Source organism: Anabas testudineus, chromosome 5 (assembly GCF_900324465.2).
Source record: "Anabas testudineus chromosome 5, fAnaTes1.2, whole genome shotgun sequence".
NCBI classification, from domain to species: Eukaryota; Metazoa; Chordata; class Actinopteri; order Anabantiformes; family Anabantidae; genus Anabas; species Anabas testudineus.
This window is the reverse complement of record NC_046614.1, coordinates 13,579,444-13,593,475: the sequence shown is the minus strand read 5'-3', so window position 1 is coordinate 13,593,475 and position 14,032 is coordinate 13,579,444.

Sequence of the window (14,032 nt, the reverse complement as noted above, 5' to 3'; positions counted from 1 at the left end):
TAAGCCATCTACATTTGTGGATGTATATTTTAAAATCAAACTCTCACAGACACATGATACTGTTAATGTTTCATGTTTGTGTTTGAACAGATAAACAACAGTAAATAATAATAATAAATAATAAATATCTGGATAATCAACACTGAATGCACTCCAAATTTATCATAGAAAACCTGGTGTAAATCCAAATCATCTTGGTTTCTAAATTCTTTACTAAATCATTTTCTGTTATTTCCTATTTCACTGCGAGCTAAAGTGATGTTGATGAATGACAGTAAGGATTCTGATAAATTCAGATAATACTCAATGCTTAACATTATAAAGGATGTATAATGATTATAGACCAAAGAAAAAAGAAAGACACATTAATGCAGATCCACTGTCGACATGGATCAGGTTAATGTACTATAGGAAAATGTTACCCAAGACATCAGTGCAAAGGAAGATACAGTATTATTTGGCTTGGATCATGTGGGTTTGAGGATGATATCAATCCACTTCTTCAAAAACATCCACAACAGCTGTGAATATTATACTGTTGATCAGTTCAGCACTAACAAGGAAGGAAAACGTATAGAAATATAACGTACTATTAGAAGCATGTGTAAAAAATATTAATCTTATCATGGATTATCTTAATCTGAGATTTAATAATATTGCAATTTATGATACATGATTATGTTGTGTGCAAATGGAATTGGGAGGATACAAATAATTTTGTGTGAATAAAGTTGGTAAATAGGGGATAATGTGTCTTTTTCTGTAGAAATAGTTATATAATAATTATTGATATTATGGCATTTATGATTTAATATGTCCTTGAATATCTAAGTATTGAAACTGAAAAGAATCTAAACATGTTTTCATCAGCTGTGTTTAAAAGGTTCTTACATAGACCGATTCAAATAAAAAGGTAAGTGGATTATATGATAATCAAAGGAAAACGGCCGGATGATGACACATTTATTAATTAACAGAATTAATTATTAATATAATGCTTAGCATGAGCTTTTGGTCCGTTGGCTACCAAACCTGTGAAAACATCTTTACTAAACCTGTCTGACATTTAGATTCACAACTGTCATTTTACTGATCACGCTCACAGAAAAACCACAGCAAGCATCAGAATTTACAGGCAGGACACCGACACATATACATTAACCAAAAGTGTAGTACATGTGGTATATTCAGATCTAATGGACGATGCAAAATACAGTAATTACTATGTTAGGGCATGAACATAAAAATCAAAAGAGAGCTCAGGTCTTTTATGCTAGTGTTGTACAGGAAATAGAGCGGTATAGAGCAGTCAGCGAGGCTGGAACACAACACCTGCAGATAATTACTCACTTCCTGAGGTATATGAACAGAGACAACTCTAGTTCTTAAAGATGTGCACATTGAACTGATGCTGCACACAGGCACCAAACTTAGAACAAACAAGCTACTAAACTGCTCCTCTCTCTATTTAAAAAGAAAAATACCTTTTGCATTTATGTTGTGTATTCCTTTCATGTTTTATAAAACACCTAGAAATAGAATTACAGTTTTGTATTTAAAAAAGTCCACAACCAGGAGGGCATGTTGTATTTTATTTTAGGTTAATTTGCAGCTTCTGTATAGAAATGACTTGTTATATTAATACATGTGACCCAGGGGTTATTTATACAAAACCTGCTATTATAAGTGTTGTATTATATTGTAAGTATAAAACACATTACAGTAGCATGGCACTGGTCAAGATAGTATTATCCTTACAGTTGCACTCTTATACATAGGCAGTTTGCTTTTACTTTGTCTAAACTGAATATATACAGTAGTGTGTGTTTTTTAATCCTGCAGGGAGCTGTATATCATATCATTCAGGGCTGGTGGATTTGTTGGAGCTGGCGCTGGCTTGCCTGAGATTGCGTAGTAGCATCAAACATATTTAATACCTCATTTTGAGAGTCTTGTCTGTTCAGCCGCTTAGAGTCTGCAAGTAAGAACAACACAGGATCAAGATTTTCTATAAAGTTTGACTTTTTATTGTATTGTCAATAAGATAAGAAATGACACGGAGGGGAGACGCACAGCTCTTTATTCCATCTTTTATATTTTTCCTTAACATTTATGGATCTTCATTAATTAAATACCCACTTGCAGAGGTTTTTAATATCAGCCACTAAAAATATTATGAAAGCACTCATGTCATATAGATTAAAAATGCATCTATTTAACTTACTTTGTTGTGATGATTGTTGTTTTCAAGGACATTAAACATAAACACATAGAGAACATGGCCAATCAGAAATGAATTTGCTCATTCCTCTGCAAGAGGCACTGCTGTACTAGAAATAAATCTGTAGCACTGAGACACACATCCATTCCTGCAGAAAAAAGAAATGATGTGGTGCAGCAAAGGAAAATGAGATATTTGGGAGTGCCTGGTGACTTTTGCAGATCACGTCACTGAATGTGTGCTGAGAGAAAGAAATATGTCTATAGTAAAAGTACATTTCCAGAAATACAGAAAAAAAATCTTTGCTTAAAGGATGATAAGATATCGAACATGTTGGTTGCTTTGTTGTGAGGAAAAACATGACGACTAACGTAAACGTCTACAAAATGTGAAATGCACTTTTGTCATATATGAAAATGTGCATCGTCATCATAGTTTTCATCTTTAAATTGTTTATTTTGTAACACATTCTTTTTAATGTTGAGCGCAAAGACAACATATAATTTGAAGTTGCTTTATTTTGTCAGTCTCTTCTTATTTTAAAGCAGAAGCCATTTTAAATAAGCTAAAGATGCATGATGAAGATTGAACAGTGTGTTTAAGATTGTTACTTTGATGTCTGCAGCCAAAATGTGTCAGAGTGAACACAAGCTCTCGACTGTGTGTTTGAGAAAGCCGATCAATAAATACGTCTCAGTTTCACTAGTGTGTGTGTGTGTGTGTGTGTGTGTGCGTGTGTGTGTGTGTGTGTGTGTGTGTGTGTGTGTGTGTGTGTGTGTGTGTGTGTGTGTGTGTGTGTGTGTGAAAAACACTTTGGCCAGTCCTCACAACTTCATAGAGATGTTGAGGTGTGCAGTAATATCTCACAATATGCAAATAATGAGAAATTGTTCGAAATTAAAAGAAAAACAGTCTGACAAAAAGACATTACAGTGGTCAAACATTCATAATGATCAACAACTACATTTCTAACAGTTTTTTAAGTTATCTGCCTCAAATACGTTTGCATTTAGTGAGCCTGCACGGTTTGGTACAACACATTCTGAACTGATGCTGCTGGTTCATCAGAGATTATGGCGTATAAATGGTAGATGTCAGACTGAAAAAAGAAATAAACTGAACTGTAAAGTTTATTAGTATATATAAAAAATATGGTTAATACTGTTCCTCATTTCTTACTTACATTTAGATTTTGAGAATCCTTTTCCACTCCATTTTCACACCCTTTCACTTCCTCAGACCCTGGTCGTCAGATCAAAACACATAGTAACATGTTGGTTTCACATGTGTGTTAGAGTTTTATTGTTTATTTACATATTTACATGTTTCTCTGAACAAATGTAAAATATTGAATATAAAGTGATGGATTCATTATGATTAATGATTATGATTGATGAATCAATTTAAATGCTTTATTGTAATATTTAAAAAATTGTTATAGTTCTCACCAGCTCTTCTTTGGGTCCTGACAACTGCCAAAGCCAGAAAGATGACACCCACTGTTACTCCACAACCGCTCACCGCGATTACTAACTTCTGCATCCATGTTTCTGCTTTGAGAGAACAGAGATCACAAACAAGTTTCGGTTTTCACACTATTAACAAACAAGCAGAAAGACATGTAAAGACATTTTATTATATTGTTATCAGAGTATGCAGTATACTGTTTGTGTGAGGTATTAGATATTTTCAGTTTAGCTCACAGTAAGGACTTCTGCAGTTACAGGCTAACTAGCACTGAAATCTATACAAAGCCACAAACATTTACATCAATGAACGTTAATAATCTTTAATTAACAGTACCTTTGATTTCATGTATAAATTCTGGGTGTGTTGGAGTAATTCTCGTATCTGTTTCTAGAAGGCACAAATACATGTTTATGTCAAAAATTTACTTCACACTAAAATAACACATCTCTGTAATAAAAAAATATTTTTGAATCTTTGAAAAACTAAACAATTATGTCACCTGATAGTGGTGTTGTTGATACTAAGGAAATAGTAGTTCCATTACTCTGACCTGCAAAGCAACAAAAGTACCTTTTAATATAGAGTATTTGGCTATTACCATTAAATAAGGCAACATTTATAATCTAATAAGTACCTTTAATTTCATCTTTAAATACTGGATTTGTTGGAGTAATTCCAGTATCTGTTTGTTGAAGGCACAAATATATGTTTACATATTCTTTACATTTATATCACACAACTCTATTTCCACAGTTTCTGGAATAAAAACATCAATTTTAGTATTAAAAAAACGTAATAATTCCTGAAACCTAATTGTGGTGTTGTTGATACTAGGGAAATAGCAGTTCGATCAGTCTGATCTGCAAAGCAAAGCAAGAAAAGTACCTTTAATATACAGTATTAGGTTATAGTTTACGAATAATTAAAGTCACACTTCATATAGTTGTAGTTTTACCTGATGTTACTTTTACATGAGTGACAGAAGTTGAAGAATGAGGGCTGCTCACAGTCAGACTTGGTGAAGCTTTTATGTTGTTCAGAATAATAAACATGATAAGTGATCAGTGATCATGTTCTGGTTTTCTATGTACTGTAATGTCAAACAAATCATTAGCCAACAAAATGTCATAGTTCTGGTCTCTGTCTGTAGTTTGGTTCTATATTCTGTGTTAGTTTTGTTTTTCCTCTGAAGCCATTTCCCCCATTTTTTCAGATTACCTGATTCACACAGAACAATTATCGTCTTCAGTTATCACCATATTTTCTATGTGCATCATTTGTTTTAGCAGTTCAGGCCATATTCGGGCGGCTCTGTTTGTTACTAATGGTTACATCTGTCTGGATTTATACTGGTTTTGGACATTTTCTCAGATATCTAGATCTGTGGTTCCTTAATATCTGCACTTGGGTCCTCACTCTGTTTTAGGTTCTTCCTTAAGGAAATGTGACACAAAAACATATTAACTTTCTTCACATACACCATTTGATTAGTTTTACCTGCCTGGACACAAATTATTAACTAAAATTAAATGGCATACCACTTATCTTGTTCTAATACTTTACCAGTAATAAAGTAGTAGTAGTAGATGGAAGCAACAGCTGTTCATTTCGTACAGTGATGGAGGATGTGTCACTTTGTGAAGATCCTTCCTTGTGTCATGGTGTAATAACATTTCACTTTAACCTCAGCAGGTGAACTCTGATGATCCAATAGCAGGAGCTCAGTCCCTGTCAGTGTCTTCAGACAAGGGAGAGATCTGACAGTTCCTCCTCTCAAAAAGGTGAAATGACACTGATCCATAGAAACAGATGACAGTTCAGTGTGACTGAGTCTGTCTCTGTGATCACTGGAGGATTCACTGTCAGTCTGGGTGGAGGAGGGGCTGGAAATGTAAACATTCTTACAATAAAAAAGTGAAACTTTGTTTATTTTCATTTATTTCAAAACATTTCTAATGACAAATTCTAGTAAGCATAGGAAGCCATGTGGCTGCATTTATTAACGCTACTAAAATATCAGCTACATATGACTTAAAGTACATATGTTTGTTTTTGTTAATTCTGTAGCAACGTGTAACAACATCTGTCCATGGCAATAAATTTACTTACAGTTTATAATGATGGAGGATGTGTCGCTTTGTGAAGATCTTCTTTGTCCCGCGGTACATTAATAACATTTCATTTTAACCTCAGCAGGTGAACTCTGATGAGCCATCAGCAGGAGCTCAGTCCCTGTCAGTGTCTTTACAAAAGGGAAAGATCTGACAGTTCCTCCACTCAAAGTCATGAAATAGCACTGAGTCACAGAAACAGATGATGGAGTCTGACAGTTCAGTGTGACTAAGTCTCTCTCTGTGATCGGGCTGCTTATTGTCAGTTTAGGTGGAAGAAGGGCTGAAATTCAGTGAAGGGATGAATGAATTTGAAGAACACATGTTAATGAAATCTCTATAACAACAGTTCAGGAGGATATAAAAACAAATATTAATCCCAGAGACTGACCTTCTACTTCGATCTCATGAAAATAGTCTGTTAGAGAAAACAATGTTGCAAAAAGTGAAACAGATGAATGAATAATTCATCAGTAACTTACTAACTTAAACTACAACTGATGTGTAATCCTGTCAGTGTAACTTTACATTCACTTCACTCTACCTGTACTGCTCTGTAGAGGCCACATTTAATCATAGATCAATGTCAAAGTAGGAGGTTTAACTTACAAATGAGGACGACAAACAGCAGCTGTCCAGACATGATGAACACTGTGACTGTCAAGACTGAACCTTCACACAAGTGTCATTTCACAAAGCTGATCTCAGGAAAACCACAGCAAGCAGGTCACAGAAGTACATACGATAAGCCATCTTTTTATAGATGTATATTTTAAAATCAAACTCTCACAGACACATGATACTGTTAATGTTTCATGTTTGTGTCTGAACAGATAAACAACAGTAAATAATAATAATAAATAATAAATATCTGGATAATCAATACTGAATGCACTCCAAATTCATCATAGAAAACCTGGTGTAAATCCAAATCATTCTTCTCAAGTTCTTTTCTAAATAATTTTCTGTTATTTCATATTTCACTGCGAGCTAAAGTGATGTTGATAAATGACAGTAAGGATTCTGATAAATTCAGATAATACTCAATGCTTAACATTATAAAGGATGTATAATGATTATAGACCAAAGAAAAAAGAATTAATGGAAGATGAGCCTTTTCTATAGAAACACTAACATTAATGCAGATCCACTATCGACATGGATCAGTTTAATGTACTATGGAAAATGGCACCCAAGACATCAGTGCAAAGGAAGATACAGTATTATTTGGCTTGGATCAGCTGTACACGAATAATGACAATTTAATATGCATGAAACACTAATTATGGCAGTCACCAGGGGAGAGGCAGGGTACACATATAGAGGCCGACTCTCACTATAGTATGGACACCGTATTTCTTAAAGAAATGTTTCTAGTTATCCTGATTTTTTTTGACATGTTGGTAAGTCCTCTAAACCCACACCACTTAAAGTGAGGCCCCAGGTCCCCATAGAGCTAGGGAGAAGAGACTGGAGATGCAGTGCTGGACTCAAACAATATGGGTTTGAGGATGATATCAATCCACTTCTTCAAAAACATCCACAACAGCTGTGAATTATACTTTTGATCAGTTCAGTACTAACAAGGAAGGAAAACGTATAGAAATATAACATGTAGTATTAGAAACTGAAAAAAAAGTTCTTACATAAACCAGTTCAAATAAAAAGGTAATTGCATTATATGATAACATACAATATCATATAATTAATAATTAAGCCATTACGTGTGAATTTGCCTTGGTACTCCACAGTTTGAAATTTAATTTTTTTAAATTGTATGTGTTTAAAGTGCATACAGGTTTTGATGAATGTTTCTTTCCATGCAGAAAATACATCAGTTTTGGTACATGGTCTCTACTTCAGGACACTGTAGCTTAGCTCAGGTCTTTTATGCTAGTGCTGAACAGGAAATAGAGCAGTATACTATAAGAATTACTAAATATTAAGTGGCAATCCGCTAAGCTGGAACACAACATCTGCAGATAATTACTCACTTCCTGAGGTATATGAACAGAGACAACTCTAGTTCTTAGAGAAGTGCACATTGAACTGATGCTGCACACAGGCATGAAACTTCAAACATCAAACAAACAAGCTACTAAACTGCTCCTCTCTCTATTTAAAAAGAAAAATACCTTTTGCATTTATGTTGTGTATTCCTTTCATGTTTTATATAACACCTAGAAATAGAATTACATTGAATTAGAATTGTATTTTAAAAAGTCCACAACCAGGAGGGCATGTTGTATTTTATTTTAGGTTAATTTGCAGCTTCTGTATAGAAATGACTTGTTATATTAATACATGTGACCCAGGCGATATTTATACAAAACCCACTATTATAAGTATTGTACTATATTGTGAGCTGGCGCTGGCTTCAGGATCCAGATTTTCTATAAAGTTTGACCTTTTGTTGTATTGTCAATAAGATATGAAATGCTGCGGAGGGGAGACGCACAGCTCTTTTTTTCTTCTTTTTTATTTTACCTTAACATTTATGAATTTTATTAAATACCCGCTTGAGGTTTTTAATATCAGCCACTAAAAAATATATTAAAACAATCATAAACTAAAAACACATCTATTTAACTGACTTTGTTAAGATTATTGTTTTCAAGGACAATGAACATGTTCAGGTGACTGTAACAACATGATGCTCATAAATACATATGGTACTTTTAAAATACAGTGGCAAGAAAAAGTGTGTGAACCCTTTGGGATTACGTGGATTTTGCATGAATTGTTCATAAAATGTGCTCCGATCTTCATCTAAGTCATAACAATGAATGGAGATGAGTCAGCCTACAGGAGCGAGATGGACCGTCTGGTGTCATGGTGCAGCTTGAACAACCTGGAGCTCAACGCTCTCAAGACAGTGGAGATGATAGTGGATTTCAGAAGAGACCCAGCCCCCCTCCCCGCTGTCATCCTCTGTAACACCCCGGTCACCTCTGTTGAGTCCTCCCGTTTCCTGGACACCACCATCACCCAGGAGCTCAAGTGGGAGCAGAACATCAGCTCCCTCACCAAGAAGGCTCAGCAGAGGCTATACTTCTTGCGGCAGCTGAAGAAGTACAACCTCCCAAAGCAGCTGTTGATCAACTTCTACACTGCCATCATCGAATCCATCCTCACCTCCTTCATCACAGTCTGGTTTGCTGCAGCCACTGCCAGGGACAAGGCCAGGCTGCAAAGAACCATACGCTCTGCCGAGAAGGTGATTTGCTGCAGCCTTCCATCACTCCGGGACCTGTACGTCTCCAGGACCCAGAGACGTGCATCCAACATTGTAGCTGATCCCTCTCACCCTGGCCATGCACTATTTCAACCTCTCCCCTCTGGCAAGAGACTCCGGTCCATCAGGACCAGGACCTCACGACACAAGAACAGTTTCTTCCCTGCTGCTGTCAGCCTGCTGAACAGTTCCCTAATTCCCCCCAGATAACCTCTGCACAAATCCCCCCCTCCCAACCGACTGTGAATATGCGTTTGTTTGTTTGTTTTTCCTGCTATTCTATTCTATGTCTGCACCTAACATCAGGACAAATAATATTATACAAACATATTTGTTTTCATGTTTTTATTGTACATAACATGTAAACATTCACAGTGCAGGGTGGAAAAAGTATGTGAACCTTTGCACTTAATAACTGGTTGACCCTTCTTTAGCAGCAATAACCTCAACCAAACGTTTCCTGTAGTTGCAGATCAGACCTGCACAATGATCTGGAGTAATTTTGGACCACTCGTCTTCACAAAACTGTTTCAGTGTAGCAATATTGTTGGGATGTCTTGTGTGAATTTCTCTCTTAAGATCATGCCACAGCATTTCAATCAGGTTGAGGTCAGGACTCTGACTGGGCCACTCCAGAAGGCGGATTTTGTTGAATTACTTGTAGGCCTTGAGTCATTGTCCTGTTGCATCACCCATCCTCTGTGGAGCTTCAGTTGGTGGACAGGTGGTCTTACGTTTTCCTGCAAAATGTCTTGATAAACTCTGGAATTCATTTTCCATTAATGACAACAATCCGTCCAGGCCCTGAAGCAGCAAAGCAGCCCCAAACCATGATGCTCCCTCCGCCATGTTTTACATCTTTCCAAGCAACTCAATTTTGGTTTCATCTGTCCACAGATTATTTTGCCAGTAGTGCTGTGGAACATCCAGGTGCTCTTTTGCAAACTTCAAATGTGCTGCAATAATTTTTTTGGACAGCAATAGCTTCCTCCGTGGTGTCCTCCCATGTACTCCATTCTTGTTTTATGTTTTCCTTATTGTAGATGTGTCAACAAAAATGTTAGCATGTGCCAGATATTTCTGTAAGTCTTTAGCTGACACTCTATGATTCTTCTTTACCTCATTCAGCAATCTGTGCTGTGCTCTTGCAGTCATCTTTACAGGATGCTGCTGAACTGTTTTGTAGACAGTCTGTCTTACCGTGGACACGTGAACATCAAGTCTTTTGGAGATACTTTTGTAACCCTCTTCAGCTTAATGCAAGTCAACAATTCTTGATCGTAGGTCTTCTGAGAGCTCTTTTCTGCGACGCATGGTTCACATCAGGCAGTGCTTCTTGAAACCAATAAACTCAAGACTGGTGTTTGTTTTTAAAGGGCAGGACAGCTTTCAGCAACAAATCCAATATCATCACACTGATTGGACTCAAGGTTGGCTCACTCCTGGCTGCAATTAGCTCTTGGAGAAACCCTCCACTGTCAATGTTTACATGTTATATTCAATAAAAACATGAAAACATATAATGTTTGTGAAATATTATTTTAAGCAGACTGTGTTTTTGTATTGTTGTGACTTAGATGAAGATCGGAGCACATTTCATGACCAATTTATGCAAAACTCCAGGTGATCCCAAGGGGAGCCCATACTTTTTCTTGCCACTGTAACTAACTGAGAATATTTCCCGTTTATACACTAAATAATGAATCTGCTCCATTCACATAGACATTTAATTCTAGTCTTTGTCTTTGGTATGCAGATCTTTTGTTGTTCAGCAGCAACCTGTTCATGGTTGTTGTGGACAATAAGTGAGACTGCAGCAGTGTCCCACCAGTAACCATGGATCCCATAGAGATCATGTATATCCTTTCTAGATGAAACACAGACTATGTGAATATTAATTCAATATTATTCAATGAATATTAATGTGAATATAATATTAATATGTGAAAAAATTTACTCAGATCACCTTCACCTACATTTTTCATGGGTACATGAGAACTTAGAAAACATGCTCTGCTGATTTATTTTACTCTTGACACCTTTGAACACAACGAGTCGCTAAAATGTGACCGACTGAAGTTTCAGAAGGGCAGAAAGAAACCTGAATCGTGTCATCCTTTCCACCCTGAGGTATGAGAATGTGCCCTTGCCTGCATGCAGTACCAGTGTATATGCACATTTAAAATTAAGTTATGTTCAGTTCAGGGTAAAGTTTGGGGTGAAGCATTTAACCCGTAATGATAACGATTATTGTAAAAGGGCTAATGAATGAATTATGTCAGTAAGTGTCCTCAAAACTATATTATCACTACAAGACCACTAAGTGAATTCTTATTTACGCTGACATATTCAGCTGCATGGTTGGTTTTAGTCTTACTTAATAATTAAAGGATCAAAAAATAAGGTGGAATTATAGTTTAACTTGCTCGTTGTATTGTCATCAATGTCTTTCGCACATTAAACCTGAGTACTGTATGTCCTGACATAAAGATAAATACCAAACACAGGCACCACCCCATATGGCATGTGTTACAGATTATTATGTCTTCTGCAGGAAAATGCCATGGAGTGTGGTTCAGCAACACAGCTCTCCAGTCCTCTAGCAGCAGCTCTGCTCCCTCTGGTAGCAGCGACAGTCAGCAGGTGACCGTTATCGGCAGAACTAGATATAAGTAAGAACTAACTCAACAAGATCTTCTCTTTCAGCTTTTTCCATCAGGGGTCGCCACAGCGAATCATCCTTTTCCACCTAACTCTATCATGGGCATCTTCTACCTTCACACCAGCCAACCTCATGTCCTCTGTTAACACATCGATATATCTCCTCCTTGGTCGTCCTCTTGCCCTCCTGCCTGGCAGCTCCATCTCCAACATCCTTCTACAATATATTCACTATCCCTCCTCTGCACATGTCCAAACCATCTCAGTCTGGCCTCTCTGACTTTGTTGCTAATGCAGGCAACGTGAGCCGTCCCTCTGATGTGCTTGTTCCTTATTCTGTCTAATCTCGTAAGGATTAGACAGAGAGGAGAACCTCAACATCTTCATCTCTGCTACCTCCATCTCAGCCTCTTGTCTCTTTCTCACTCCTACCGTCTTTAACCCATAGAGCAGAGCTGGTCTCACCACTGTCTTGTAGACCTTTCCTTTGAGTCTTGCTGACACTCTTCTGTCACACAACACTCCTGACACTTTCCTCCACCCGCTCCAACCCGCCTGCACTCACCTCTTCGCCTCTTTTCCACACTCTCCATCACACTGAACTGTTGACCCCAAGTACTTAAACTCCTGCACCTTCTTCACCTCAGCCCTCTGTAACCTAACGCTTCTACCTGGATCCCTCTCGTTCAGACACATGTATTCTGTCTTACTACGACTGACTTTCATGCCTCTTTTTTCCAGAGCAAACCTCCACCTCTCCAGCTGTTCTTCCACCTGCTCTCTACTCTCACTGCAAATCACAATGTCATCCGCAAACATCATTGTCCAGGGAGATTCCTGTCTGACCTCATCTGTCAGCCTGTCCATCAGCATAGCAAACAAGAAGGTACTCAAAGCTGATCCTTGGTGTAGTCCCACCTCCACCTTGAACTCCTCTGTCTGACCTACAGCACATCTCACCACCTTCATACTTCTCTCATACATGTCCTGGACTACTCTGACGTACTTCTCCGCCACTCCCGACGACCTCATACAGTACCACAGCTCCTCCCTCGGCACCCTGTCATACGCCTTCTCTAAATCTACAAAGACACAATGCAGCTCCTTCTGACCATCTCTGTACTTTTCCATCAACATTCTCAAAGCAGAAATGGCATCAGTGGTGCTCTTACAGGGCATGAAACCATACTGCTGCTCACAAATCTCCACCTTCTTCCTAAGCCTGGCTTCCACTACTCTTTCCCACAGCTTCATTGTGTGGCTCATCAACTTTATTCCTCTGTAGTTGCTGCAGTTCTGCGTGTCACCCTTGTTCTTAAAGATCGGAACTAGAACACTTCTCCTCCATTCCTCAGGCATCTTCTCACTCTCTAGAATCCTATTGAACAAACTGGTTAGAAACTCCACTGCTGTCCTCTCCTAAGCACTTCCACACCTCCACAGGTACGTCATCAGGACCAACAGCCTTTCCACTCTTCATCCTTTTAAGAGCCTTCCTCACCTCATCCTTTCCAATCTTTGCTATTTCCTGCTTCAGAACATCCACATCTTCCTCCCTTCTTTCCCTGTCATTTTTCTCGTTCATCAGCTCCTGAAAATACTTTTTCCATCTTTTCTGCACACTTTCCTGGGTTGTTAGTACCTTTCCATCTCTGTCCTTAATCACCCTTACTGTTGCACATCCTTCCTGTCTCTATCTCTCTCTCTGTCCAGCCTGTACAAGTCCTTCTCTCCTTTCTTTGTGTCCTCTCCTCCTGTCGTACAGCTCATCGTAAGCTTTCTGTTTGGCCTTTGCCACCTCCCTCTTCACTCTACGCTGCACTTCCTTGTACTCCTGTCTACTTTCCTCAGTCCTTTCTACATCCCACTTCCTTTTAGCCAACCTCTTCCTCTGGATGTATTCCTGTAATTCCTCATTCCACCACCAAGTGTCTTCACCTTCTTTCCTCTTTCCAGATGACACACCTAGCACCTTCCTACCTGTTTCCCTGATAACCTCTGCTGTAGTTTCCCAGTCATCTGGAAGCTCATCCTGACCACCAAGAACCTGTCTCAACTTCTGCCTGAATTCCTCACAAGTTTTTTCATTCTTTAGCTTCCACCACTTGGTCTTCTTTTCTGTCTTCCCTCTCTTCTTCTTCCTGACCTCCAGAGTGATCTAACTCACCACCATGCGGTGCTGTCTGGCTACACTCTCTCCTACCACCACTTTGCAGTCACTAACCTCTCTCAAATGACCTCGTCTGCATAGGATGTAGTCCACCTGTGTACTCCTACGTCCAGTGTTGACTACAGCCATTTCCATCCTCTTAGCAAAGTACACCACCATCTGTC